The sequence below is a fragment of the Neofelis nebulosa genome, chromosome 11 (assembly GCF_028018385.1).
Source record: "Neofelis nebulosa isolate mNeoNeb1 chromosome 11, mNeoNeb1.pri, whole genome shotgun sequence".
Classification (NCBI taxonomy): Eukaryota; Metazoa; Chordata; class Mammalia; order Carnivora; family Felidae; genus Neofelis; species Neofelis nebulosa.
Genome location: NC_080792.1, coordinates 55002576 through 55030294, shown reverse-complemented (window position 1 = coordinate 55030294; position 27719 = coordinate 55002576). Strand labels below are relative to the sequence as shown.

General features: G+C 43.3%; 1 protein-coding gene across 8 annotated transcripts in view; it reads left to right on the top strand.

The window, feature by feature from the left end:
- Positions 1-9321: 9321 nt before the first annotated feature.
- The window catches only part of DLGAP1 (DLG associated protein 1), a 908014-nt gene continuing 889616 nt past the window's right edge, over positions 9322-27719 (top strand). For 2 of the 8 annotated variants that reach the window (XM_058692590.1, XM_058692589.1), the window contains exon 1: positions 9324-9760. The gene's annotated coding sequence lies outside the window, so the exon portion shown is untranslated. Of the gene's footprint in view, positions 9761-27719 lie in introns of all 8 variants that reach the window. The other 6 variants (XM_058692596.1, XM_058692591.1, XM_058692592.1 and 3 more) reach the window with 5 other exon arrangements.

Below are 27719 nucleotides of genomic sequence, written 5' to 3'. Positions count from 1 at the left end.
GAATACTACATAATTACGAGTGATTTCTTGAAAGGGTAAAATGTCTTGCTCAATTGCAAAACTTAAGGGAGAATTCTTTTTTTCCAGCTTTATTGAGGTATAATTGACAAATAAAATGGTAAGATATTTAAAGTGTACAACAAGATGATTTTACATATATATATTGTGAAAGGACTTCTCCCTTCCGGTTAACTAACATACCCATCGCCTCACCCGTTTCCTCCCTTCCTTTCCCTTCCCTCCCTCCCTTCCTACCCACCTTCAATTCCTTCCTTCCATCCCTTCTTTTCTTCTCTCCTTCTCTCTCTCTTTTTCTTGTGAGAACATTTAAGTTCAGCTATATTAGCAAGTATCAATTTTATAAAACAGTTTTGCCAATTAGAGTCACCATGTTTTACATCAGAGCCTCAGATCTTATTCGTCTTATAACTGGAAGTGTGTACCCTTTTACCGACGTCATATTTTCCCCTCATTCCCCAGTTCCTGGTAACTATTTTTCTGTTTTCTGTTTCCGTGAGCTGAGTTCTTTTTAGATTCCATGTATAAGTGATACCATCATGTGTTACCTGTCTTTCTCTGTCTGGCTTATTTATTTGAGCTTAATGCCCCCCAGTTTCGTCCATATTATCACAAATAGCAGGATATCCTTTTTAAAAGCTGGATAATATCTCTTTGTATATGTACACCACATTTCATCCATTTATTTATGGATGTACGTCTAGGTTGTTTCCACGCCTTGGCTATTGCGAATAATGATGCAACCAGCCTGGCCCAAGCTCTTAGTTTGTCTTTCAAACTTTTCTGAGTGTGCAAGTTTCCTTCTTTGCTCTTGGTGGCACCCATTAGTTGAGGATATGCCAAGACCTCTGTGCCCCAAAGGAGAGAATTACAGTCAGCACCTAGATGCAGGTTGATTGGAAGCTGGATCCTTAGGCAGCAGCTGGGATAGTACATAGGTAAGTATAGCATATGCGAAACTATGAGATGGGTATTTTTGCATGCTCCCTCTGTGCTGGGCCCGGGCATATAGCCAACAGAGGGGTTTGCTGTACTTGTCAAGAACATTCCTTTGTTTGCTATGGTCCTGTGGGACTCGTGAATATAAGCCCCATTGACTATTAGGACCAGGAAATCGAAGGCCCATCTTGGGTAGCAGCTGCAAAAGCTGGGGTCACAGATATGTATACAAAACCCTTCCAGAGAGACACTGGCATCTTGGTGTTATTATTGGAGTGGGCTGGAGGGAGGAGGTGGGAGAGTAGTGGCCAGCTTCTCTGGTCTCTGAGGAAAATCACAGCCAGCCCCTAGTGTCTGCTACATTAAAAGCCTGACCATCAGACAGCAGGTTTTAAAGTATGCAGGGAAACCCCTTTAAAGGAAAGACTGGAAAATGGGAGATTTTGCCTGCTCTTTGTGCTGAGCCCTCGTGGGTATAGGGCAAGTGAGTGCTCATGCCCATAAGAATTGTATGCTTGTTTGCTGTAGTTTTGTGAATCTCTTGGACGCAATCCCACTGGCATTCAGAGCTAGGTATTTTGGGAGCCCTCCCTCTGATGGCTGTCTTAAAAATTGGAGTGCTAGGTGGGGCGCCTGGGTGGCTCAGTCAGTTAAGCTTCCGGTTAAGCGCATGATCTTTCAGTAAACAAGTTCGAGCCCCACGTCAGGTTCTGTGCTGACAGCTCAAAGCCTAGAGCCTGCTTCAGATTCTGTGTCTCCCTCTCTCTCTGCCCCTCCCCAGCTCATGCTCTCTCTCTCTCTCTCTCTCTCTCTCTCTCTCAAAAATAAATAAAACATTAAAAAAAAGTAGAGTGCTAGATACGAGGTCCAGCCCTTCATTCTGCAGGGAGAAGCTGGGAGTTGGGGGGGGGGGGGTTCCCTCTTGATGTTGTGCTGCTGTGCCAGGGGTGGGGTCTATTGCAAGAGTAGCCTTTCCTACCCATTTTGATGTGGGTCTTCTCATTCATCCTGTGTATAGGAATCATTCAGCTGGTTGCTGGCAGAGAAAATGGCTCTGTGTGTAGCTGTACATTCAGGGCATCTGGGGAGCAGAGGGGGGCTCAGGAGCCTCCCATGTCACTGTCTTGGTTGACTCTTCCAATCTATGCTTTATTTTCTGTTTTTTTATTTCTTGAGGATCCTCCATACTATTTTCCATAGTAGTTGTACCAATGTACCTCTCCACCAACAGTGTAAAAGGGATTCCTTTTCTCCATATCCATATGAATTCCTTGTATGTGTTGGATGTTAACCCCTTATTGGATACGTGGTTTGCAAATATTTGCTCCTATTCTGTAGGTTGTCTTTTCATCTTGTTGACAGTTTCCTTTGTTGCATGGGAGCCTGTTAGTGTGATGTCATCTCGTTTATTTTTTTCACTTTTGTCGCCTTGGCTTTTGGTGTCAAATCCAAAAAAATCACTGCTAAGACCAATGTCATCAGCTTACCCCCTATGTTTTCTTCCAGAAGTTTTACAGTTTCAGGTCTTCACGTTCAAGTCTTTAATCCCTTTTGAATTGACTTTTTTGTGTGGTGTGGTGGTGGTCCAGTTTCATGTGGAAACAGTTTCCATGTGGCTGTCCAGTTTTCCTAGCACTGTTCCTTGAAGAGGCTGTCCTTTCCTCACTATGCACTTATCAGCACCTTGGCCAAAGATCAGTTTGCATTAAATGTGTGGGTTTACTTCTGGGCTCTCAATTCTGTTGCACTGGCCCATATGTCTGTTTTTATGACAGTACCATACTTTTTTGACTACTGGAGCTTTGTAATATGGTGCAAAATCAGGAAGTATGATGCCTCCAGCTTTGTTCTTTCTCAAGATCGTTTTTGGCTATTTAGGGTCTTTGGTGCTTCCGTATGAATTTTAGAATTGTTTTCTCTATTTCTGGGAAAAATGCTATTTGGTAGGCATCACATTGAATATGTAGACTGATGGGAGCACTATGGACATTTTAACAATATTAACTTTTCCAATCCATGAGCATGGAATAGCTTTCCTTTACTTGTTTTTCACTCAATTTTTTTCATCAAAGTTTTATAGTTTTCAGTGTATGGATCTTTCAACTTTTTGGGTAAATGTATTCCTAAATAATTTACTCTTTTTGATGCCATTGTAAACGGGATTGTTTTAAAAGGAATTTTTAAATATAATACTTCTAGACCAAAAAATCTCTGGAGTTTTTTTTCTCAAAATGTATACAATAATATATTCATTTATTTTGGTGATCAGGGCATTCTAATTCTTTTTCTCCCTTTTACTACTATGATTCTGTATAGTTGGCCCAGCATCACGTACTGTCAGCAGCCCCTAGTATATATGGAGAAACATGTTCTTTTTTATATTTATTGTTTTAAGATTAATTTATGTTTATTTTTAACTATGAGTTGTTATTTCCAACCTGTTAAAAGTATTTTAAAAAATGAATCCAGGATATGAAAATCACCCTACTCAAATGAATTACTATTTTTTTTTTTTTAATTTTTTTTTTAATGTTTTTTTTATTTTTATTTTTGGGACAGAGAGAGACAGAGCATGAACGGGGGAGGGGCAGAGAGAGAGGGAGACACAGAATCGGAAACAGGCTCCAGGCTCCGAGCCATCGGCCCAGAGCCCGACGCGGGGCTTGAACTCACGGACCGCGAGATCGTGACCTGGCTGAAGTCGGACGCTTAACCGACTGCGCCACCCAGGCGCCCCACTATTTTTTTAAATTTATTTATTTATCCTGAGAGAGAGAAAGCACAAGTGGGGGTAGGAACAGAGCAAGAGGGAGGGAGAGAATCCCAAGCAGGCTCCACACTGTCGGCACAGAGCCTATCTCGGGGCTGAAGCTGAAATCAAGAGTCAGAGGCTTAACTGACTAAGCCACCCAGGTGCCCCTCAAATGAATTATTTTGACAATGTAATGCAGAATCAGATTATGAAGGGCTTCGCATGCCCTACTTAAAGTTTAAGATTTTATCTTGAAGGCAAAGAGAATGTACTAAAAATTTTTAAGCAGTGTGGTGAAATAGATAGCTTATTGTTTTAGGAATTTGATAAAACTTGATGACTAATTAGATGTAGTGGATAAGGTGGGAGGAAGAATCTCAGAATGCCTTCTATATTTCTGGCTTCGGTATCTGGGTACATGGTGAAAGGGATCATCAGTGGGAAGATTGTGTGGAAAAGTGCTAACGCTGGATGGAAGAAGGCCCATTTGGTTTGTATCTACAGAATTTGTGAGATCCATACATCTCTTGAAGGTGGACATGTTATGTGTGTAGAAACACTCGTTTGAAACTCAGCATCAAGCAGTCCTAGCTCCTAAAATTCTTTAATCCTTCGGTTTCCATGGAACTTCTGCTTTCACGGCCCTGCTCTCCTGGGTTTCGTTCCACTGTAATGTTGAGCTTTTCTGCCTTCACCAGTGGCTATTACAGAGATACTCTGGGCTTTCACTGAGGGCCATTTCTCTTCAGAGATTTCACTCTTGCCAATGACCTCAGCTATCTTCTTGGGGCATGACAACCACAGCTTAGGAGAAACAGTAAGAAAACTTAGGGGCAGAGAGCTAGAAGGAAAATCAGGCAACAGTAAAGTAATGGAAGTTTCTAGTGGGAAATCTGAAAAGTCAGCTATTCACAGCATAACATTGTAATTAGAGATAAAGGGAAAGGAACTGCAGAGGGTCCTTTGTTGGGCAAACAAGGCCACCTTTATCGGAACAGAGCCACATTGCAGTGCACAGTGCTCGCACCATATTGCAATGGGTGACAGGGGTGTGCTTGAGGCGTAGGTGACAAGAAAAAGAGATAGTGCACACAGATTAATTTGTGAACAAAAATGACCGTGTATAATAGAAGGTTAAAGGGACACGCTAAATACATTGTATTCTGGGGTGCCTGGGTGGCTCAGTCAGCTAAGGGTCTGACTCTTGGTTTTGGATCGGGTCATGATCTCACAGCTCATGGGTTGGAGCCCAGCGTCGGGCTCCATGCTGCTGGCACGGAGCCTGCTTGGGATTCTCTCTCTCTGCCCTGCCCCCCTTGCAGTCTCTCTCTCAAAATTAAGAATCAAAAGAAACTTTAAAAAAAATAAAAAAATAAAATAAATAAGTTGTATTCCAGCATTTATATCTTCAACAAAAATGGTAAACATAATGCAAAAATGTTCATTGAAAAGCATTTGAGAATAACAAGATTGTTTTATTTCATCGTATTAAGAAAAATAGACACGATGTCTTCCTATGTCTCTCCTCAATATTTTGTGTTGTTTAGCAAGAAAAGGAAAGTTTTCCATTTTCTTAAATTTGATGAGTGATGGGTTTTGAAAGTTGGCTACAGGTTATATTATATCACTGCTTCTACTAAATTATATTAAGATACATACTGACATCACAAAACATTCTCAAAGCAATTCAGGTTAATTCACTCCCACAAATATGTATTGATTTTCTACCGAGAGGCATTTATTGTGCTAGGTGAGGAGATCCAAATAGTGATAACTACAGTCTCAAAAATACAATGCAGATAACCTGAAACTTTTTATATAATGTGGTAAAAACCAAGATCATAGTAGTAGGTGCTGTGAGCATCGACAACAATTCATCCAACCTAATGATTCAGGCATGAGGTACACTGATGCAAGGCTTCAAGAAGAAATAGATATAGCCCACCAAAGCAAAGCAGAGAGAGGGTGTTCAACACAGTACAGGATGAGAAAATTACAAATATATTCCACAGTGTGTTACATGAATGAGTCCGATTTACTGAAGCATAATGTGTAAATCATGGGAGTCAAGGCTGAAGAAATAGACAAAAGCAAGTGTATGGAGAGCCTTGTATGCCATTATAAGGAGCTACTTTTTTAAACTTTGTAAGGAGCTATACTGTAAGGAGCTACACCGGAGCAGCATGGTTGGAATTCAATTTTTAGAAGACCGATTTTCTTGCAATGAAGAGCAGGAAAGATGGTAAATTGGGAGGTGAGAAAAGAAATTGGGAGGATAATACCCCAGAGGTGATATGACCAAGCCTGATGGGGATGTGTAAGAGAAATGGAAATAAATATAGGAAGGATTCAAGATAAATTCAGATGGTAAGAGAAGCAAGGAGTGTTTGGTGATGGATGAAAGGTGGTGTGTGAGGAAGTCCAGCGTAACTTGCAGGTTTCTGACATTTAGTGACTCGGTGGGTGACAGTGTCATGAACCCCTATGGCATAATAGGAAAAGAAATAAAATTTGAATGGAGAGGAAGGGCAGAAAGTGATGAGTTTACTTTGGACCTGTTGAGTTTGGGCTACCAGTGGAGGGTTCAAGTGGTTTTGTCTTTGGATTCACAAACATGAAACTGAGCTGAGAGGTCAAGGCTGAAGCTACAGATCTGAGATCACCATGTAAATGTCACTTAAAACCATGAGAATGAATGGGAATGCTTTATTAAGGCAGAAGAAACTTGTATGGCTTTCACACTGACCATTCAGGTTCCCTTCCAGTTCTTTCTTCTTTAACAATTCTACTTCACCTTAATGGAATTTTACTTGTTTGACCGTGTTGTGGTCTAGGAGGAATGCCTCCATTTTGATTTGACCAGAACATGGAAACTTCTGATAGTAACGCTATCTGACCGTGGTCTCCGATTTTCTGTTCTTACCAATGTATTGCTGACGTAGCCTCCTTTACGTTAGCTACTCCAAAAGTAGCTATACCTTCCTGTATTTCTTCTATAGTAAGGGCTCACATGCTTCCTGCTACCAACAGAATGGTTTGGAGAGGGTGCTGTCTATATTAGTCTCCTATGGCTGCCCTTACTAATTACTAGAACCTTGGTGGCTTACAGCAACATGCATTTATTATTTTACAGTTCTGGAGATCAGAAGTCTGAAATCAATTCAACCGGGCTAAAATTAAGATGTTAGCAGACTGGCATTCAATTCTAGGAATTATGTGAATTTCGTAGCCAGCCAACATAATAGGCATTGTTCTTTTTCTTTTTCACCTCGGTATCAAATTCTCCTTCTTCTTTCTTTCTTTTTTTTTTTTTTAATGTTTATTTATTTTTGAGACAGAGAGAGACAGAGCATGAATGGGGGAGGGGCAGAGAGAGAGGGAGACACAGAGTCGGAAGCAGGCTCCAGGCTCTGAGCCATCAGCCCAGAGCCTGATGCGGGGCTCGAACTCACAAACCGTGAGATCGTGACCTGAGCGGAAGTCGGACGCTCAACCGACTGAGCCACCCAGGCGCCCCTCAAATTCTCCTTCTTAACAGCTCCCTGAACTTGTTTTACACTTGCCAGTCACAGATCATTATGGAAAGGTGATACATCCAGGTACCTGCCTTCCATTCTGGAAGTCAAAGAATCAAATGGTTTCTCTCCCTGTGCTGGCACAGCCAGGGAGTTACTGCCTGACTGAAGTTTGGCCCGTCAAATGCTCTCCCCTGTGACTTGACTCTTGATCCAGTAATGTGAGGTCAGAAGAAACAGTTGGCATTTATCCACGTTGACCGTGTAGCACAAAACCAAAGCCCTTCTATCTTTCAGGCCTCCTAGGCCTCCAGTATTGCCGTAAATCCTGCCTGGTTCTAAGACTGCTTTCCAGCCCTCCCTTCAGTTCTGGAAGTTTCCATGTCTTTCCAATAAATTACGTTCTCTTAAGTTAGCCAAACTGGGTTCTGTCGCTTACAGTTAGAAAACCCTCATCATCGTAGTGTGACATAGATAATATCATTGCTAGGGTAAGTCTACCACATGAATTTTGTAAGAAAATTGATTTTCCACTCCAAGTAATTTTATTCACTAACATCCCCTAATTTGAGTTAGGGCAGTCTTATTTATATGGCCTCATTAAAATTCTATGGATTAAACATATTTACAGGTTTGGAAGGGCAAGGTAGTTGCTTTTTACAGATTAGGAAGGCTTATTTTTTTACTTTGCCTTTTCATGGAATGTTATTTGAAATATTAGGTGCCTCTCTGTAACCCTTCTTGAACTGGCTGGGATATCTTTTAGAGGCTTGTTAAAGCACTAGTGATCATATTACTACACTGCTGAGGGTTTACTTCCATTTCCTTGGCTGTTTAGTGGTTTAAAGGTTTTTTTTTTTTTCTTTTTCTTCTTTAATGGAAAATCACTCAGTGAAATTGCGGAAAAGCGATTATTTATCTGAGTCATATTTTTATGGAAACCGTTTTTCACTTCCCTGCATTTTTAGAAGTGTTTCCTTAAAAAGGATATGCTATTAATATTTATAATTAGATATCACACAAAGCAGATGCTAAATCTTATGCTATAACTTTATGGGTAAAATTACATAAAGAAGATTATATACTCTTTGGCATAATATTCTCTCTGGAAGCTATGGAACAAAGGACATTGTCCACGAAGACACCCTTTTTTTTTTTTTTTTTTTTTGAGTAGAGGAAAACAGGAAGACGGTGATTAACCACGATTATTTTAACTATTATTCAGAACAGTGTACTTAAGTGGGTAGAGCAGGAGCTCAATAAATACTTAATTGCCTTTTCTCTCTGACCCACGTCTCGGTTCACCTATTCACACTCTCTCTAGTCTTACTTTGAAGCCACGTGGATTCTTCGTATTTGCAGAGCCCTTAGACGCCCGGTCCTCGGCCTCTGTGAATGGGTCTGGCTTCCAAATACACATGGGGGTGGATAGTGAGTGGGGAGTTTACTGAGGTCGGAGGACAGGAGGAAAAGGGATTCCTTTTCGTTAATACCGAGAGAACCGGTGGAATAAATATCGTGTAACCTAAGCCACACCCACCCACGCACCCAAGAGCCATCTTTGTGTAGACAAGGGAAACTGAGGTTCCGAGGAGTAAGTGAAAGTAATGGCACTGGGTTTGAACGTCCGTTCTTGTGAATCTACCCTGTCTCCTCCCTGGCGATTACTTCTTCAAAAATTCTAGTGGGGACCCCGAGCGAGGACAGAGAGGAGAGGACAGGAAACCCTCTCTTCGCCAAGTTGATCTCCTGCGAGAAAGAACTGTTGTTACGAGTTCTCCCGAGCCCCTGTCTTTAAAAGACAAGGTTAGGGACAACGGCTGGCAAGAGTAGAAGAGCAGGTTCAATTCCCCGGAGACTCTGCGCCACGGAACGGACGGGGCACGCCCACTAACGGGGGGCCGCCTCTCGGTTCCGTCCCAGGCACGCGGTGCTTTCCCGTCGGTCCGGTTTGAATGCGCGTGAGTGCACTCGCCACCGGAAGGCTGAGCGGGCAGAGGCCGCAGGCCAAGAGCACGCTCCGGGAGAGGCCGGGCGCCTCCCCGCGGCCTCGGCGCACGTGCCTGGGCTGGGGCCAGGGCGAGTGGCCGCGCCGTAGTAGCTGGGGCGGGTGGGAGCGGCTGGCTCCGGGCCGCGGCCGCCGCCCGCCCGCCGGCTCCGGTGGTTGGGCGGAGGAAGCGCGGGACTCCTCCTCCCCACCGTATTAACATGCACCCAGGGGCGGGTGACCAGCCCAGCCTCGCCGCCCCAGCTTGCCGCGTCCCGGCGCTCAGCCTCCGCGCCAGAGGCGAGCGCTGCGCTCCGGGCGCCGCAATCCCGAGGACACGGCCTCTCCGACACCTCCGGCCCGGCGAAGTCGGCGGCAGCATCGGCGGGAGCGGTCGCAGCCGCCTCTGCTCCTCTCTCCGTTGCTTCCCGTCGCCTCGCTGAGACCCTGTCCGGGCCGCGGGGACACCCTTTTTCGTCCTCCCCCCGAGGCTCGTGGGACCGACGGACGGAAGCAGGGATCCAGGGCCGGACTGCGGGCAGCGGCAAGGTAACGCCGGGCTGCGCTGCGGGGCTGGGGCGTGCGCGCGTGGCGGCAGCAACCGGAGCCCGGGCCGCCGCCAACCACCGCGATCGCAGCGCGCTGGGTGTCTCTTGACCGCCGCGCGGTCGCCGCTCCTCTCGCCCGCGGAGGGACTATGGGCTGGGCTCCCTTGGCCCGCTTCTCCTTCGCCATCCGCCGCCTGGGGCGCACTCCCGGACCCCCTGGGGACCCCGGGAATCCGGGGGCCAGCGCGCCCCTCTCCGGGCTTGTGTTCCTGGCTACTCCCTCTTGGGGCCCGGGGAGGGGACGGATTTCTAATTGCGACAGGGTCCTGGAAGGGGGAGGGGAGAACACTAGTTCCCGTCATCTCCACCGGCCAAATTCACACCTCCCCCCGCCCCAACCCCCGGTGCACCTTGCAGGGGAGGAGGGGGCTGCTCACTGCAGGGGAGTTCTCGGCAGGCTCCTGGGTCGTTTGCCAGGCAAGTTGTTGCACTTGGGTTTTTAGGTGACATTTTGGCTTTGGTTGTGGAGAGAGCCTCCTCCCGTGTGTGTGTGTGTGTGTGTGTGTGTGTGTGTGTGTGCGCGCGCGCGTAAGAGAGAAAGCCAGAGAACAGAGACACAAAGAGAGACAGACAGAAGCTCGCAGGGGGAGAACGAGACACAGAAAGAGAGAGACACATACACAGAGGACGGGATTCAAGGGGGAGGTCACTGTAGAGTCGCCCCCCGCCCGCGGCCGAGGCCAGTTCCCGGCGAATCGCGTGGCCAACCTTGAGACGCGGTATTCAGTGAATTGAATGAGCGGGGCTGGAGCGGAGACCAAACCGGGACTTCTCCTCCGGGCTGGGAGAGATAACAAATTGCACTTTCATTGAGGGGCGGCTGCAGCTGCGGGAGGGACCTTCGGAGGGCCGCTGGGAGATGAAGACCCTGCATTCAGGACTCCGGCCGCGGCGCTCGCTCCTCGAGGAAGGCGAGCTGTCCCTGCTTCACCCGGTGGCCCCCAGGAAGCCGTGGGAAGCGGCGACCCGCTGTTCGGGTGCCCGCGCCCCGAGACACTGAGTGCCTGTACCGGAGCTGGGCTCGCGCCCTCGGCTCCCGGGCTCGCCTTCCTCCGGGCCACTAGCGCTGCGGAATTTTCTGTCTGAAAACCGGAGGGGGCGTGCGGAGGGGAGGGGGTATGAAGTGGCCAGAGGGCCGGGACAGGGACGCGGGTGGGTAGATGTTATTTCTTTTATGGACCCAGGCAGGACTCTATGTACACAGTGAGCCTGGCTTGGGTTCCTGAGAGATCGATGCTTCCTGCCTCCCTTGGCATAACATGGGAAGTTATGGAATTACAAAGATGAAAGACATATAATTAAAGTAACAATTAAGAACAGATCTTTATCTTTTATGGTGTTCATGAATCATGAATGGCTTCGTAAAGTGAAGGATCGATCTGAGTTGTAGTCAGGCACTGGGATGAGGAATGTTTAGAGCTAGGAAAGCGATTTTAGGACCCAGTGCAAACATCTTGCCAATTTATTTTTACCAGGGAGGACCTAACTGCTTTTTGAATGTTATTTATAGCCGAATTTCAGTTTCAGGAAGCAACTTTCTATTGGCCAATGTAATTTTGCATCTATAGCAATAGTCGTTATTCCAACTTGGACGGAAATGACATAGAAGCAAGAAATGTTAGAAGTGTCTCAATTTACATAATGTCAAAAGGATAAAGTTTTCTTTTCTCAAATGTTTACAAAGGAAATTCAAAGCCATAAAACCACGTTGCATATATCTATGCAAAATATATGAAATTTAAGTGGTCAGGTCATAAAAATTACTCACTTCAGAAAATTTATATTCTGGCATAAAGAGGAAATAGAGAATTTCATGGACTCTGATATCAGTAGCTGTGGTATTAATGTCCTTTGGATGTATCACTTCAGTTTAAAGTTGCAGCAGGTGAAGACACTGCTTTGCAATATTACAAGTTTCAGTCTAAAATCCCAGGACTACTTTTGAAAAGCAAAACAAAACTGACTCGCTGAAGAGAAAATGCTACTTGAATGAGAAAAGACTTGAGCATATTTGCAAATATAGGACATTAAACAAATTATACCTGTCTTTCTATTTCCCTGTATGTTTCCATTAGGGTTTCTATTCTGTTTCCCAAGTGAAGTATCTTATTTCAAATATTATAGGCAACATAAATGTTGGCAAAATGAACTGGTTAAAAGGTTCCTTAAAAAGCTGTGAAGTGATTTTCTGACAAAACTCTTCAAATAACACATACGCAGTTGTGCTTTTGAGAGATAACACGTACATGAGTTTTCCGTATGGGGAATTTTCTTTAATTTCTCCTCCAACATAAATTGTATTCTGCCAGGACTAAAGCCTTGATGAAACATGTCAGTAATTATGGAAAGCAAGACCTTCTTCTCAAAATATTGCATACCCCATATAGAGAAATAGCCTAAAACTAAGCGGTGTTCTACTTTCTAAATCCTTCTAAGCTTAAATGTCCTTTGAATCAAACTTGGAAAGATTGGTTGCATGCATTTTGATTTAACTCTGTTAGGCATGTGTGCCTTCATTCCATATAGCCAACTAGACTCATTATTTTTTTTAAATATAAAATTAAAACTAGGAGGAGGGAAGCTGAGTTCATACTAATGACTCATTTAGAGATATGTAGCATGAGAATAGTTTCAGCTACAACTTCATTGAGGCAAGGGCCATATTCTTTGTATAGCAACTTCTGGAAACAAAAAAAAAAATCAACATTCTGATTTCGATTTCATATAATATTTTGAATTGAGAAAGAATAATCACATGCTATCCAAATGAGTGTTTTTATAGTGAAGTTTGTGTAATAGACGCCAACTCCCATGATGCTGTCTTCTTGATTATTCCCACAATTAGCTCCACGCTTTATCAGACCAACTCTGTTCCCCGCAGAAGTTTTCCTTAGGAAGCATTCATCGAACTGGAGGATTTTTATGAGGAGTTCATCTCTATAGAAACCACACTTGCCTCTCTTTGCCTAATTTAAGGACACAATGCTGTTGTAAGTTCTTTTGTTTCTTTTCTCTTTTTCCTTGGTAATTATTTCCCCCCTGCTAAAGGAGCAGCACCAAGGAAAGCTGAAAGGCTACCCAGACTTTTCAGAAATCTCAACACGCCCCACCCCCTACCTCTCATATTTACTATCTATGCCTTGCGTATGTTGTATGTTGTTCGCGTAATGTGTTTTTCATTTTAAAGAAGCACAGTCACAAAAGACAGAAACACAATCACAAGAAGGCCCTTTTTCTAGCATTCTAAACATTTTTGTGCTGCTGAGATGCTTGGGGTTTCAAAAGCACTCCATGTCTTGTGCTGTCTTTTATTTCCAGAGGATCCTAAGAGCTTGTAATTCTCCATTTTCAAAGAAAGGGATCATTTCACTGCCCATTCCTCCCACCCTTAACTTTCTCCCTGCCTCCTTTTTATTTTTATTTTTTTAATGTTATTTATTTATTTATTTATTTATTTATTTATTTATTTATTTTTGAGAGAGAGACAGACAGAGCGGGGTAGGAGTAGAGAGAGAGAGGGAGACACAGAATCTGAAGCTGGCTCCAGGCTCTAAGCTGTCAGCACAGAGCCCAATGTGGGGCTCGAACTCAGGAGCCATGAGATCATGACCTGAACCGAAGCTGGAGGCGACTGAGCTACCCAGGTGCCCCTCCCTACCTCCTTTTGAAATCATGGGGAATTTGTAGCCTGGTTCCTGTTACTGCCCAATGGACCTGGCTTTCACAGATGTGTGGTCTTTCAGGAATTAGAGAGATGTTCCTTCTTCTACCACAGTCATTTGCTTTCGTCTATTAAACATCTGCTGATAACTCACTGCCTGACATACCAAGTATCAGTTCCTTTTCTTCTAACACATATTTGTTTTATGCAAAAAAAAATTTTAATAGAAAATTAAATATTAAAAACGTGTATATATACCATTAATACATAAAGCATTCGAGCGTTTATGTACATTTACTACACACACACACACACACACACACACACGTACACACACACGAGGTTCATATTGCATATGAGTTGTGTTGACCCATCAATTTTATATTCTTCGTTCTAGTGAATGGCAGGGGCCAGACAGCTGCTGTGCCGGTGAGAAACTAGTTATTCTCTTCCTTTACGGAGTTAAACGTTGGTGTTTATTGTTTTCGCCTTCCCGTAGGAGTTCATGATTTGCAGGTAAGAAGTGCTAAGACCAGCTCATGCACAGGAGGCCCTCTGGCCAACCAGCCGTAGATTTCTGGCCCAGATTCTTGGACCTTTTCTTGGGTAGATGAGAACCAGTGAAACTGGGATGTGATTGCCCCCCTTGGGGTTGTTGTGATGAGGGATCCGGGTTCTGGATCTGCTGTGCATCTTGGCTCACAACGAAACTGTTCATGTTTATATTCTCTTATCAGAGTTTGCTCACCCGATGTCACTGACAATTTCTAGATCCTCTCTCCACATGTTTTTGTTGGGTGTGCAAGCAGCGACACAAAAGCAAGCCACGGAGAGTGTAGTTTGGCGGTGTGTGAACTGCCAGATTTTCTTAGTATTCATCAGAGCAGGGGCTTATCGAAGCCCTGGATAAGCAATTAGGAAACGAGGGTTCCCGTTAGGGCCGGTTCCCTCCCCAGCTTGTGTGTCCCAGTCCGCACCCTCCCAGTCTGCACCGGGAGGGCTCAGAGACATTTAAATGGCTCTCTCAGGCAGCTTGTGGGGAGGTCTCTCTCTCTCTCTGGGCATGTTTCCAGCTCTGCCGCTTTGCTCTGTGACACGGTTTTGGCTAATTGGAAAACATCTGCTAGAGTAACTTCCCTTTTCATTCTACTCCTGGAGACCGTTTATTCGTATATGATGGGAGGACTGGCATTAATCTTTGCTCTGACCTCAAGATTACACCCTTCCTCTGGAGACCCTTTCTCCCTCAGTTTCAATTTCAGTGGAAACTTGGAGGGAAGTGTGTTTCTGGACTAGAAATCTCCCTGCTAGATATCACTGAGATTTCTTTACAAAACACACGCTGCAGTTTCAGAGGCAAATGGCATTTTGATCTTGTCTCAGACTTTGCAAACAACTATTCCATGCTATGATTCATCATACTACTCTAGTAAAAAGGCAATGCGTAGTCACTCCCTTGGAAGCTCCTTTCCCAGACATTAACCCAGAAGCAGAATAACCTTTCAGTCTTTCAAACAGGGATATTCTTTTCCGTTAGAGCCCAAGGGGTGGGGAGGTGGGAGTGGGGTAGGGGTGGGGAGGGACCGGACCTTGAAGCAGTAACATGTTTAGAAGTTGATTGTGTGAGCCCTTCCCTAGGCAATTTAGAGAATCGCTTGGTTCTATAGCTTCTGTGAAGCAGCATAAGATGTCCTTTCCCCGCTCTCCCTGGCACACTGTTTCTTACATTATTTCCTCTTTCCTAGACCTCAGCTGAAAATTTAATTTAATCAGTGAGGCTCTCCAGTTGAATGCAGCTTTACCGCTTTATACTTTTCTTCTTTTCGCGATCCTTTTCCAGTAAAGAACGATGCTTTGACTTCTATGATTATCCCGTCAACTGTCTTCCCCACTGAACTGTGCATTCCATGGGATCAAGGACTAAATACAGCACTTCACCAAATGTCAGCAGGGCCCAGCACAGCCGCTGGCACTCAGTAAGTGGTCAGTAAACAGCAGTGAAGTGAATGAATGAATAAACCCATGAGGGGATGCAGATCTGTACTGTAACTGTGTAAGGACCAGAACCCTGAGGGTAGTATCATGTGGCTTTTAGAGGCCCCCCCTGCAATCTCGAATCCTGCATTCTCTACTCTGATAACACCTGGAAGACACAGGCCTGATCCCAGCGTGGCCAACGTGTGCTGGGTTAGTTTTGTGCTGGTTTCCCAACCAGGGAAACTGCAGTCTGCTGGAAAACTGAGGGAGGTCCTGAAGTAAGACAAGGATTAAGAAACAAAACAAATAACACAAAAACAAAACCTCCCATTCCCTACCCTTCTTCCCCTTTCTTACTTGAAATAAGCATATGAATAGCTTCACCCCCCCACCTGCCTATGCTTTGAGTGCCCCCCCTCCAAATGTAGCACTAGCTCTTTTCTTCCTGGCCACCCCAAAGGACTGAGCACTCCCTCCTATGTCTCTGTGGAATCTGGTACACATTTCGTAGTTTTGTATTTCATTGTTTGTTTATGTGCCTGTCCACCCCTAGGAGACCATAAGCTCAGAGACAATGGTGAGTATAGGAGCCGCGTATGGAAGGACATTGAAAGACTGAATCAGACCACAAGGATGAGAGACCAATCTAGCAGGAAGAAGAGAAGTGGCTACAACCGACTTTCTTGCTTGTGCCTGATTTCTGTATATGTCCTTAGAACCTGCGTGGGGTGTGGCTCTCCTTCATAGGTGATGCTGGAATCTGCCACTTAAAATTAGGTGGACTCACAGCCTTCTGAGTAGTTTCATGATTTTTTTTTTTTTTAATACTAGTTTCTGGCCAGGCTTGTAGTATATTCCGTCCCACTCTGTGCTTCTGAGATCTTGAATGATGTGGTGAGGTGGGCCACCCTCGTGGATACGCTTAATCTGACACGTGACACCCTGCTTTCGATGCTCGATCCACTGTTCAGCCCTAAATGAGGAAAAGTAAGACTTAACACGGGCATGGCTCATGTTGCTACAAAACTATGATGTGCAATAATTTCTCCAGATCTGTTTTTCTTTTATTGATGTTTTAAATTATCTTGCTTTGATGATAAGAATCCTAAGGGATGTAGATGGTCGATGTAGATCTTGGCATGGATATAGCCCCCACATATGGGCAAACAGGCAAACAAAATTAGAATATCTCCTGTGTACTCATTAGCGTGCAGAATACAGAAGTGGAAACACTGTTCAAATCCTTGGGTGGCTTAAAATCTAATCCAGAGGATAAGATTAACATGTAGAAAATAATTAGTAAGAACATGTTATAAAATCAAACTAAGGGCTCGAATGTCTGAGACCAGTCATACTTATCCTGGGCTTTTAAGGAATGACAAAACTCAACAAAGGACGGGATCATTGGATCCGTCTTCCTGGATGGGTGAGAGTTAAATGGAAGGGATGACTTTTCAGATAAGGCAAAAACATTTACAAAGACATGGAAATGCAAACCAACTTGGTGTATTCCTGGTTCAAGGAGATGGTTCTCTGCTCTGGCTCCTCTGATGCATTTGAATTAGACCTGGAGATGAATTTGATTGAGAAGGATGGAGAATGTTTAGAGTTGACAGGAACCTTGAAGGATTTGGAAGAGACAGTGATACAGAGAAGTGGCTGGCCTCTTAAACTGATGGAAGTAGGTCCGTCTAGCACCACATGAGAACCGAGAGGAGGCTGTTGCATTAATTGGGGCATAAATGAAGGGAACCAGGTCTAAGGAAGTAACCATGGGAGAAAAGAAGACATGAAAAATATTTCGGAACAAATTTCAAGTACTATTTGACTCATTTCTCTTTTACCCTATACCTGTGTTGCAAACTATTGTTCAATTCTTTGTTGTTAATTACAGATTATTGTGAAATATTTTAGTAACACCAAAAAATTAAATATTAAAATAAACACCTATGTATTCACCCCCCTCCAGATGGTGAAACAAGTCATTACACGTACTGTTAATACTCCCAGAGTCCTCTTTCTCAAAGCATCTCTCCCCTCAATGGTACTCTCTATAGAGGCATACCTCCGAGATACTGCAAGTTCGACTCCAGATGACCACAATAAAGTATCACAATAAAGCGAGTCAAATGAATTTTTTGGTTTCCCATTGCATTAAATTATGTTTACACTATGCTGTAGTCTATGAAGTGTGCCATAGAATTATTTCTAAAATAGACATATATATGCGTACCTAAATAAAAAAAATACTTTATTAGTAAAAAAATACTAACTATATTCTGAGCGTCCAGCAAGTTGTAATGTTTTTGCTGGTGAAGGGTTTTGCCTTGATGTTGGGGCTGATGACTCATCAGGAAGGTTGGGGTGGCTGTGGCAATTTCTTAAAAGAAGACAGCGATGAGGGGGCCTGGGTGGCTCAGGTTGAGCGTCTGACTTTGGCTCAGGTCAGGATCCCATGGTTCATGGGTTCGAGCCCCGCATCCAGCTCTGTGCTATCAGCTCAGAGCCTGCTTCAGATCCTCTGTCTCCTTCTCTCTCTGCCCCTACCCTGCTCGCTCTCTCTCCCTCCCTCAAAAATAAGTTAACATTAAAAATATTGTTTTTAAAAAGAAGACAATGAAGTTTGCCACATTGATTGACTGCCTCCTTTCACTTGAAAGCTTAGAGGTGGTTGTAAGGTTGTTAACTTTCCTAATTTCAATACTGTTGTGTCTCAGGGAATAGGAAAGCCCAAGGAGAGAGACAGGGATTGGCTGGTCGGTGGAGGAATCAGAACACACGATGTTGATGGATTAAGTTCATCATCTTGTATGTGTATGGTTCATGGTGCCCCGGAACAATTACAAAGTGATGACAGAGATCACTGATCACTGATCACCATAACAAATATAATAATAATGAAATGGTTGAAATATGGCGAGAATTACCAAAATGGGACACAGAGACCTGAAGTGAGCAAATGTCGTTGGAAAAATGGTGCCCAAAGATTTGCGTAACGCAGGGTTGCCACAGACCTTCAATTTGTAAAAAAAAATGCGATAAGTGAAGTGCAATAAAACAGCATATGCCTGTACTGAATTTTTGTGTTTATCATTCGCATGCATTTCCTTATGCTTTGCTATGTATGTGTGTATTTTAGCAATATAGTCTCGCTTTGCTGTTTGTAAACGATATAAATAGTAAATTGCTCTGTAGTCTTTTTCACCTTACTTTAATGGATTAGTGTTTTGTGGATATATGTAGATCCTATTTAGTCATTTCTACTGCAGTGTGGTATTCCGTTGCATAATATATCATGTTTAATGTATCAGTCTTCTGTCAGTGGGCAGTCAGGGTATTTTCCAACAAGGCTGCCGTGAACATTCATATATAACATGTCTTGTGCTAACAAAGGAGACTTTCCTTAGCATATCTCCTTAGGAGTGGAATTATGGAAGGGTGGGATTTGTGCCCTCACCTTTAGTGGATGCCAAATTACCAAAAAAGTATTTAACTCTTTATACTCCCATCGGCAATCTAGAAGAGCCCCCTTTCCCTCATATCTTTGCCAGTATTTGGTGATCCATTTTATTTTTTGCCAGGATTATGAATGTGAAATGATGGCTCCTTGTAGTTTAAACGTGTTGCTTCCTGACCGACTGTTAGTAATGTTGACTATTTCTTTCCTCTGTTGATTACCATTCAGATCTCTTCGGAATGCTTATTAATACATGCTGTCCATTCTCCCACAGCTTTAAAAAAGAGGTTATTGATTTGTAAGAGTTATTTATATATTCTGAATACCAGAGTTTTTCTGTTATTGGCATTTCAGCAATCTTCTCCCCACTGGTGGCTTGTCTTTTCATTTTTATGATGTCTTTGGGCGAAAAGATTATTTTATTTTATGTTAAATTCCAGTGTAACTAACCATGTTCTATTAATTTAACATGTGCGATATAGCGATTCAACAATTCGATACATTACTCAGTCCTCACCATGATAAGTGTACTCTAAGTGCCCTTCATCTATTTCATCCACCCCCCCCTCCTTTGGCATCACCATTTCTCCATAATTAGGAGTCTGATTGTTTGCTCTCTTTTCCTTTGTTCTGTTTCTTAAATTCCACATATGAGTGAAACCATATGGTATTTGTCTTTCTCTGACTGACTTACTTCACTTAACGTTATACCCTCTAGGTCCATCCATGTTGTTGCAAATGACAATGTTTCACTCTTTTTTTTTTTTTTATAGCTAGTATTTCACTGTGTATATATGCCACATCTTTATCCATTATCTATGGATGGACGCTTGGCTTGCTTCCATACCTTGGCTATTGTAAATAATGCTGCAGTAAACATAGGGGTGCATATTGCCTTTCAAATTAGTGTTTTTGTATTCTTTGGGATAAGTACCCAGCAGTGCAATTGCTGGATCATATGGTAATTCTATTTTTGATCTTTAAAGGACTCTCCATACTGTTTTTCACGGAAGCTGCACCAGTTCGCATGCCCACCAACAGTGCCTGGGGGTTCCTTTTTATCCACATTCTTGCCAACACTTGTTGTTTCTTATCTTCTTGATTTTAGCGTTCTGACAGGTGGGAGGCAATATCTCCGTGCGGTTTCGATTTGCATTTCCCAAATAAGTCAGGTTGAGCATCTTATCATCTGTCTGTTGGCCCTTGAAAATCATCTTTTAATTAGTTATTTATTTTTTATTTAAAACAAATTGTTTATTTATTCATTTTGAAAGTCGGGGCACCTGAGTGGCTCAGTGAGTTAAGCGTCTGACTTCAGTTCAGGTCATGATCTCGCAGTCTGTGAGTTCGAGCCCTGCTTCGGGCTCTTTGCTGACAGCTCAGAGCCTGGAGCCTGCTGCAGATTCTTTGTCCCTCTCTCATTCTGCACCTCCCCTGCTCATGCTCTGGCTCTCAAAAATAAATAAATGTTAAAAAAATATTTATTTTGAGAGAGAGAGAGAGGGACAGAGAGAGAAGGAGAGAATCCCAAGCAGGCTCTATGCTGTCAGCATGGAGCCCGACGAGGGGCTCGATCTCACAAACCGTGAGATCATGACCTGAGCTGAAATCAAGAGTTGGACGCTTGACCAACTGAGCCACCCAGGCGCCCAAAAAAATCTTTTTAAAATTTAAAATCGATGCATTTTTTATTGTTTATGCTATAGATAAGATATCTTGTTTAAGAAATCTTTTCCAATTCTGAAGTGATAAAGGCATCATCCTTTCATATCTTATAAACTGTTAAAGTTTTATTTTCTCGTTTAGTTCTTTAAGACTTTCTTATCAATGGTCATTTTATTTTTTTTTGTTTTATGTTTTTTAAAGATTCTTTTATTTATTTTATTTATTTTTTGAGAGAGAGAGAGAGCAAACTGGGGAGGGGCAGAGAGAGAGGGACAGAGGATCCGAAGCAGGCTCCAGGCTCTGAGCTGTCAGCACAGAGCCCGTCGTGGGGCTCGAACTCACGAACAGTGAGATCATGACCTGAGCGGAAGTCGGAGGCTCAACCAACTGAGCCACCCAGACGCCCCTGAGTGGTCACTTTATAAAGCCTTTTATTATGTTACAAATTTGGGCAAGACATATGACTTCTTTTGGTCTTAATTTCTTCCTGATGAAACGAAAGTTTGGAGTAGTTGCGTTGTGTGAATTCTGCGGATGCTGCTTGACTTTAGGGCTTCATCATTTTATGCATGGGATACACAGAAGTCTCCTAATGGCACTTCTTGTCTGCAGGGTCTCCTTCTGATGACACCTGGATCTGGGCTGACTTTTCAAAGAACAGTCAAAGTCTTTGTGAAGCTCCTCAGACTTTGTCCTTGAGACTACGAGGACGGCAGTCACGTCCCTTTGCACTTGCCTGCATCCCGTAGATCTGAGCACAAACCAGGACCACAGTTGGCTGTCAGACACGTGGGTGGGATGAATGCCAGAGACGCAGCGGGCTCCCTTCGTTGCTTAGCTCCGTTTCTTAACCAGCCCCTTACATGGAACCTCCTTTCTGCTATAGCCACCCCTACTTGTCATGACTGGGCCATTCTGGCCATTCTCTCCTCTTTATTTCTTTTCATGTATTTTGAATTCTGTCTACTTGACAGATTCTCCTAGGGCTAGGACGAGGAAAGTCAAGGATTCTTTCCCCTTTCATGTCCTTCTAGATAGTTTGAATGTTTTACCACAGGCAGGGATTTCTTTTAAGATGGTTGTTTCAAAGCCCTCTATCCTGGAAGGCTGGTCAAATCTCACCTCTCACATGAAACGTTTTATTATTTTATTTTATTTTATTTTATTTTATTTTATTTTATTTTATTTATTTGGAAGTATTTATTTATTTTCAGAGGGGGGAGGGGCAGAGAGATACTAGGAGAGACAGAGAATCCCAAGCAGGCCCCATGCTGTCAGCGCAGAGCCTGTTGCAGGGCTTGAACCCACAAACTGTGAGATCATGACCTGAGCCAAAATGAAGAGTCAGGTACTTAACTGACTGAGCCACCCAGGCGCCCCACATGAAGCATTTTATAACTCTAGCCCAAGGTAAACCGTCTTCTGAATTCGAGTTGCATTTTTCTGGATCATTTACCGTTTACATTTTAAACCTTTTGTGTGAATACTCCCAGATTTTAAGCTCCTTTAAGGGGTGTGTTTGCGTAGGTAGCTTTGTATCTCTCTAACGCCTAAGAACAAGAGCCAGAAGAGTGGGTTCTCAATGGGTTATGGTTGCTTTCTTGAAGATTGGTAATCAGCTTGTGGAGATGACATCAGCTGAGTGGAAATTTAGAGTGTGAGGACCCTGGGATTAGTGAATTGCCGGAACATATAAGGATTTGGGATAAGAAGCTCATTCTTAGTGAACTGAGCTCTGTTTTGTGTGTGTGTGTGCATGTGTGTATGTGTGTATGGTTTTTGTTGTTGTTGTTTGTTTTCGTTTTTGTTTTTTTTGGAGTTAGAGAGCCTGTGAGCAGGAGAGAGGGGCAGAGCAGAGAGGGAGAGAATCCCAAGCAGGCTTCTTGATAAGCATGACGGGGGCTTGATCCCACAACTCCAGAATCATGAGCTGAGCCAAAATCAAGAGTCAAATGCTCAACCAACTGAGCCACCTACGTGCCCCTGTTTGTGTTGATTTTTGAGACAAATATTGGACATGTCCCATTGGCAACTTGGAAAACATTAAAACTGAGGGGTTCTTTTGCGGGGGGGGGGGTGCCTGGGTGGCTCAGTGGGTTAAGCGTCTGACTTCAGCTCAGGTCATGATCTCATGGTTCATGGGTTCAAGCCCCACGTCGGGCTCTGCGCCGACAGTTCAGAGCCCCGAGCCTGCTTTGGATTCTGTGTCTCCCTCTCTCTCTGCCCCTCCCCCACTTGTGCGCGTGCATGCGCTCTCTCTCTCTTTCTCTCTCTCTCTCTCTCAAAAATAAACATTAAGAAACAAAACAAAACTGAGTTTTAGGAAATAACAAAATTTGAGATGTTGACTAGGGAATTATTGCTGGAAGGTGATCAGTAGACTCATGATGTTAGCCGCTGTTTCTGTGTTCCAGATAGGGGTGTTCCCCCAACTCCCGTCCTGATTCTACTATCCTGAGTCATCTAACTAGCTAGACGACTTTGGGCAAGTTAATTAATTTTTCTGAGCCCAGTTTTCTCATCTGAGAAATGAGGATAATTAAATTTACATTTTGGAATTTTTGAAAGGAGTAAATGAGCCAACCTATGCAAAGTATCTGGCTCAATGGTGGGCTCATGGTGAGCACTTAATAAATGTTGTTATTAATGATATATTTTATCTGTAAGAGCTACTGCCAACCAACCTTTTTATGTCAAAGTAGCACCAAGAATTAAAAAACAAGGGGCGCCTGGGTGGCGCAGTCGGTTAAGCGTCCGACTTCAGCCAGGTCACGATCTCACGGTCCGTGAGTTCGAGCCCCGCGTCAGGCTCTGGGCTGATGGCTCGGAGCCTGGAGCCTGTTTCCGATTCTGTGTCTCCCTCTCTCTCTGCCCCTCCCCCGTTCATGCTCTGTCTCTCTCTGTCCCAAAAATAAATAAAAAACGTTGAAAAAAAAATTAAAAAAAAAAAAAACAAATAAACAAAAAACTTGTGTACTCATGAAATAGTTCTTCTCTTGTAGAAAATTCCTAGAACTTATCTCATAGTCCTTTATTGTGTGTCACCAGTGACAGACAAGTCACTGATAGGATACAACTTTCAGTATTGCCTTGTCTGCTCCATATGCTACATAAATATCTATAGGGAAAGAAGCCCCCAGTCCCGACAGCCCAGCCTTGTCTGATGCTGCGAGGAGATGACAAAAAAACATCAAAATGACACCCTTCTTCCCAAGGCAGAGGAAGTGTGTGACAATTCAGTTGTGAAACAATTCAGTGCATTTCAAGCAGCATCCAAAATGTGAATTTTAATTTACTCTGACCAAAGTACGTACTGACTGTAGGACAGGGAAAAAAATCCAAAGGCTAACCCAGAAAAAGGAAGCTTTGCTGGCTCCTTACAGAGGAGCATCTCCGTGAGGTCACGGTGAGCCCCGAGTAGTTGTACATTGGCGGGTGGGGCGCGCATGTGTTCAGATTGCGCCCACCTTCCCTGCTCCGTGGGGTGTATCTTCTGCCTCCCTGTCAGTGTGTGTTCAGTCAGCCCACAGTTTCTCCTGGAAAGGGCTCAGTGGATGAAAACCAGTACAAATCAGAATGAGAACTTCAATAATTGATCAGGTGGAAGAATTCTGTTTGTTTGTTTGTTTCATTAAAGGACATGTTTCTGGGCAGTTGTATCTACGTTATTTGGGTTTAAAAATGTTTTAATCCATTACGGTAATGCAGTATTTCTTATCTTGTGATTTAGGTTTAAAACCCCATAGAACATCATGCAAAACACTTTTTCTCAAGGGAAATACTTTTTCTCAAGGAATTCTTTCAGGAATTCCTTTTGAGTAGAAATGCCGGCACACAGGAAGTATCTTGAGATGCTCCCTAGAGAGATGATAAAGTCACATTAAATGCAGTTTAAATGTTGGCAATACTAATTGACAGATAAGGCGTGTTCTAAAGATGTGCTTATAAGATGAATCTTTGTGGGCATCGAACAGGATTATCCCATAGAAATTGTGCTATATGGGCGGTGGCTGGTTTCTAAGATTAAATTTCTAGAGTATTTTTAACCCATTTTCTACAAACACTATTACTCTAATGAATACCGTATCTATCTAAAAGTCAGGACTTTAGGGGCACCTGGGTGGCGCAGTCGGTTAAGCGTCCGACTTCAGTCAGGTCACGATCTCGCGGTCCGTGAGTTCGAGCCCCGCGTCAGGCTCTGGGCTGATGGCTCAGAGCCTGGAGCCTGTTTTCGATTCTGTGTCTCCCTCTCTCTCTGCCCCTCCCCCGTTCAAGCTCTGTCTCTCTCTGCCCCAAAAATAAATTAAAAACGTTGGAAAAAAAAAATTTAAAAGTCAGGACTTTATATCTATGAAAAACAGGAATTGTAGATTTGGACCGGGAACACATATTACTCCTTCTACCGTGGAGTTAGGGGCTCCCCGCTTCTGCTGCTGGTCAGATACTGGATGATACTCCAGCCATACTCACAGAGCTATGGTTTCCATTGATCCAGGACCGGAATCCATTGAGGGGATGACGGAACCTAAAGTTCTTACTCATTGACACTCATAATTGCTACACGTCTACGTTTACATAAGCTACTTCTCTACTTAAGTTTGAATGAGGAAGAAAACTCTAGTATAGAGCAAGAAATATATGTTACTGATAAGTCAGATGTCAGTGGGTTAAGAGTGATAGGTAGAACTGTATTTCTTTGTACTTAGGTCATTTTTGCTAGATTTTTTTTCCTCTGCATCCTGAAGATCCTGAAGATCTTCCACTGAAGATCCTGAAGATGCCCACTATGGGATGGTGGGAATTACCAATTCGTTCATTCACTCATTTAACCAACAACAATTTATTGAAAACTTAGTATATGCCAGGCATTATTCTAGGTGCTTTGAATTCAGTCTTGAACAACAAGGACAAAAGAGACACGCCCTTGAGGAATTTACAATCAAGTGGGAGGAAACAGACTATAAACAATAAGCATAATGAATACTTCTTTGACAGTATTAGGACGATTAACAGCTATAAAAAAAGGATCCGTGGAAAGGGATTATTGAAGGACTGTTCTCTGATAGATTTCTGGTAGAGAAGGAAATGAGGTGTTATTTTGGTTGGTTGTTTATTGTTGGTTTTTGTTTGTCTGTTTGTTTTGAACTCAGACCTTCACTTGAAATGTGAGGATTTGACAAGCCTCCAGGCGAGGTGTGGGATTATTTTCACTGCTGTGTCATTTTCCCTTCTCTGTTTTAACAGCTGTCTCTATGCTCCTCAGAAATGGTATCTACCATAGCGTGTCATAACTAGTTGTGGTTTTTAATCTCCCACCGTACTATGAATTATAACATAAAGCATGTTTCTCATAACGTATCTTCCTGCAACAATACTTCTAGCATAATAATGGTGATTGTATATCTTACTGAAGCCTTGCTGCACGCAAAACACGTTATGCCAGCCCCCTGTAGAAAGTGATACGCTTTATGGAATATATTCTTAGACCACAGAACTTCCATGGCTAGAGCTGATCATTGAACTGAGGTCTGTTAGCGCTAGGTTCTGTACTCCCCTGGTGCCTAACCCAGTGCCTGGCACTTGGCTGCCCTCCCTCCAAGAGATGTAGAGTGAAATGGGAATCAAATAAGCTGTAATGTTGTGAAACTCCTAACTCTCAGAAGTGTGAGGCCGGTTGCCTGCAAGTTATAACCTCCTCTAGTTTTAAATCAATTGACTTTACAGCCTAGCTGACCGACCCAAGAAAGCAGTAGTTACTTGGAAATTTCTTAGAGGGACACTTTGCTTATTTTTCTTTAATGTCTTCCTCCTGTTTCCATAGATCTCATACTTGGAGGACACACAAGAAATAGAATGACTTCTGTTGAAATCACGACCTTCTAGTTGGAAGGCAAAACTACTTTTGTTCTATAATGTCCGTCATAGTAAAGCATCTCAGCGGATCCTTTTTTGTTTTTATTTTTTCTGAGTGTTCCCTTGAGTTTTACTAGTACCTGCTTCAGTGGGTTCTTTGAGGATGCAGGATTTTGAGGACGTCAAGAACCGACTGCATAAATAGGCTGTGTCTGGCTTGACATTTGCTTTCTACCTGTTTTCTCCCTACTTGTCAGAGAAATTTTGCGTGACAGAGGTGAATCTCAGTGGGACCTTCCAGGGGGGTGACCATCTGCTCGCTCTGAAGAAAACCAGTCCCTTCTTTCCAGGAAAGGGTCTGTTGGCTGCAAGGGAAACTTGAGCTGTTTCCCATTGAGTAATCTACTTGAAAGGACAAATGAGAACGTCCCTCAAAGACAAAGAAGCACAAACACAGATGAGGTCTTCAATAGGGAACACAATTTAGAGAACACAATTAAACCCGACACATCTTGTTACAAGGTTCAGATTAGGACTGGCGAGGGGAAACAAAGATGTTAGATCATCCTCCTAAGATAGCCCTGAAAGAAAGAACTTCTTGCTTCTCCCTCCTTAGGGTTCTTTGCAATCCAGCCAGATGGAATTAAAAAACGTCCAACTGTTTAAGTACACATTGGTAAGTCAACATTGTTATATCCTGAACTCCAGAACAAGGTGATTCGACTGACTTATAAAGCAGTGGAATGCTCCTTTAGTGTTTTTTTTTCCACTTTAATTTTCTTTTTTTTTTTTTAACGTTTTTATTTATTTTTGAGACAGAGAGAGACAGAGCATGAACAGGGGAGGGGCAGAGAGAGAGGGAGACACAGAATCGGAAGCAGGCTCCAGGCTCTGAGCCATCAGCCCAGAGCCCGACGTGGGGCTTGAACTCACGGACCGTGAGATCGTGACCTGAGCTGAAGTCGGACACTTAACCGACTGAGCCACCCAGGCGCCCCTCCACTTTAATTTTCTAAGAAATTGGCAAGTTGACTGTATGAGAATGTATAAGTATCTCTACCTCAGATAAAGTATATCTGTATATCTGCCAGCAGATAACAAGCTGAAATGAAGAAAGGTACATGTAAAACTGAATGCCTTTTATGAAGCATTTTATAAATAAATATCTTAAATCTTTCTTCCCGTGTTTCTATATAGATCATCTCGAATACTTTTTTGTTTAGGATCGACACTTCTGACCCCAGATGCATTTGAATGTCCTGACTGACAGAGCACATAAACTTAGTG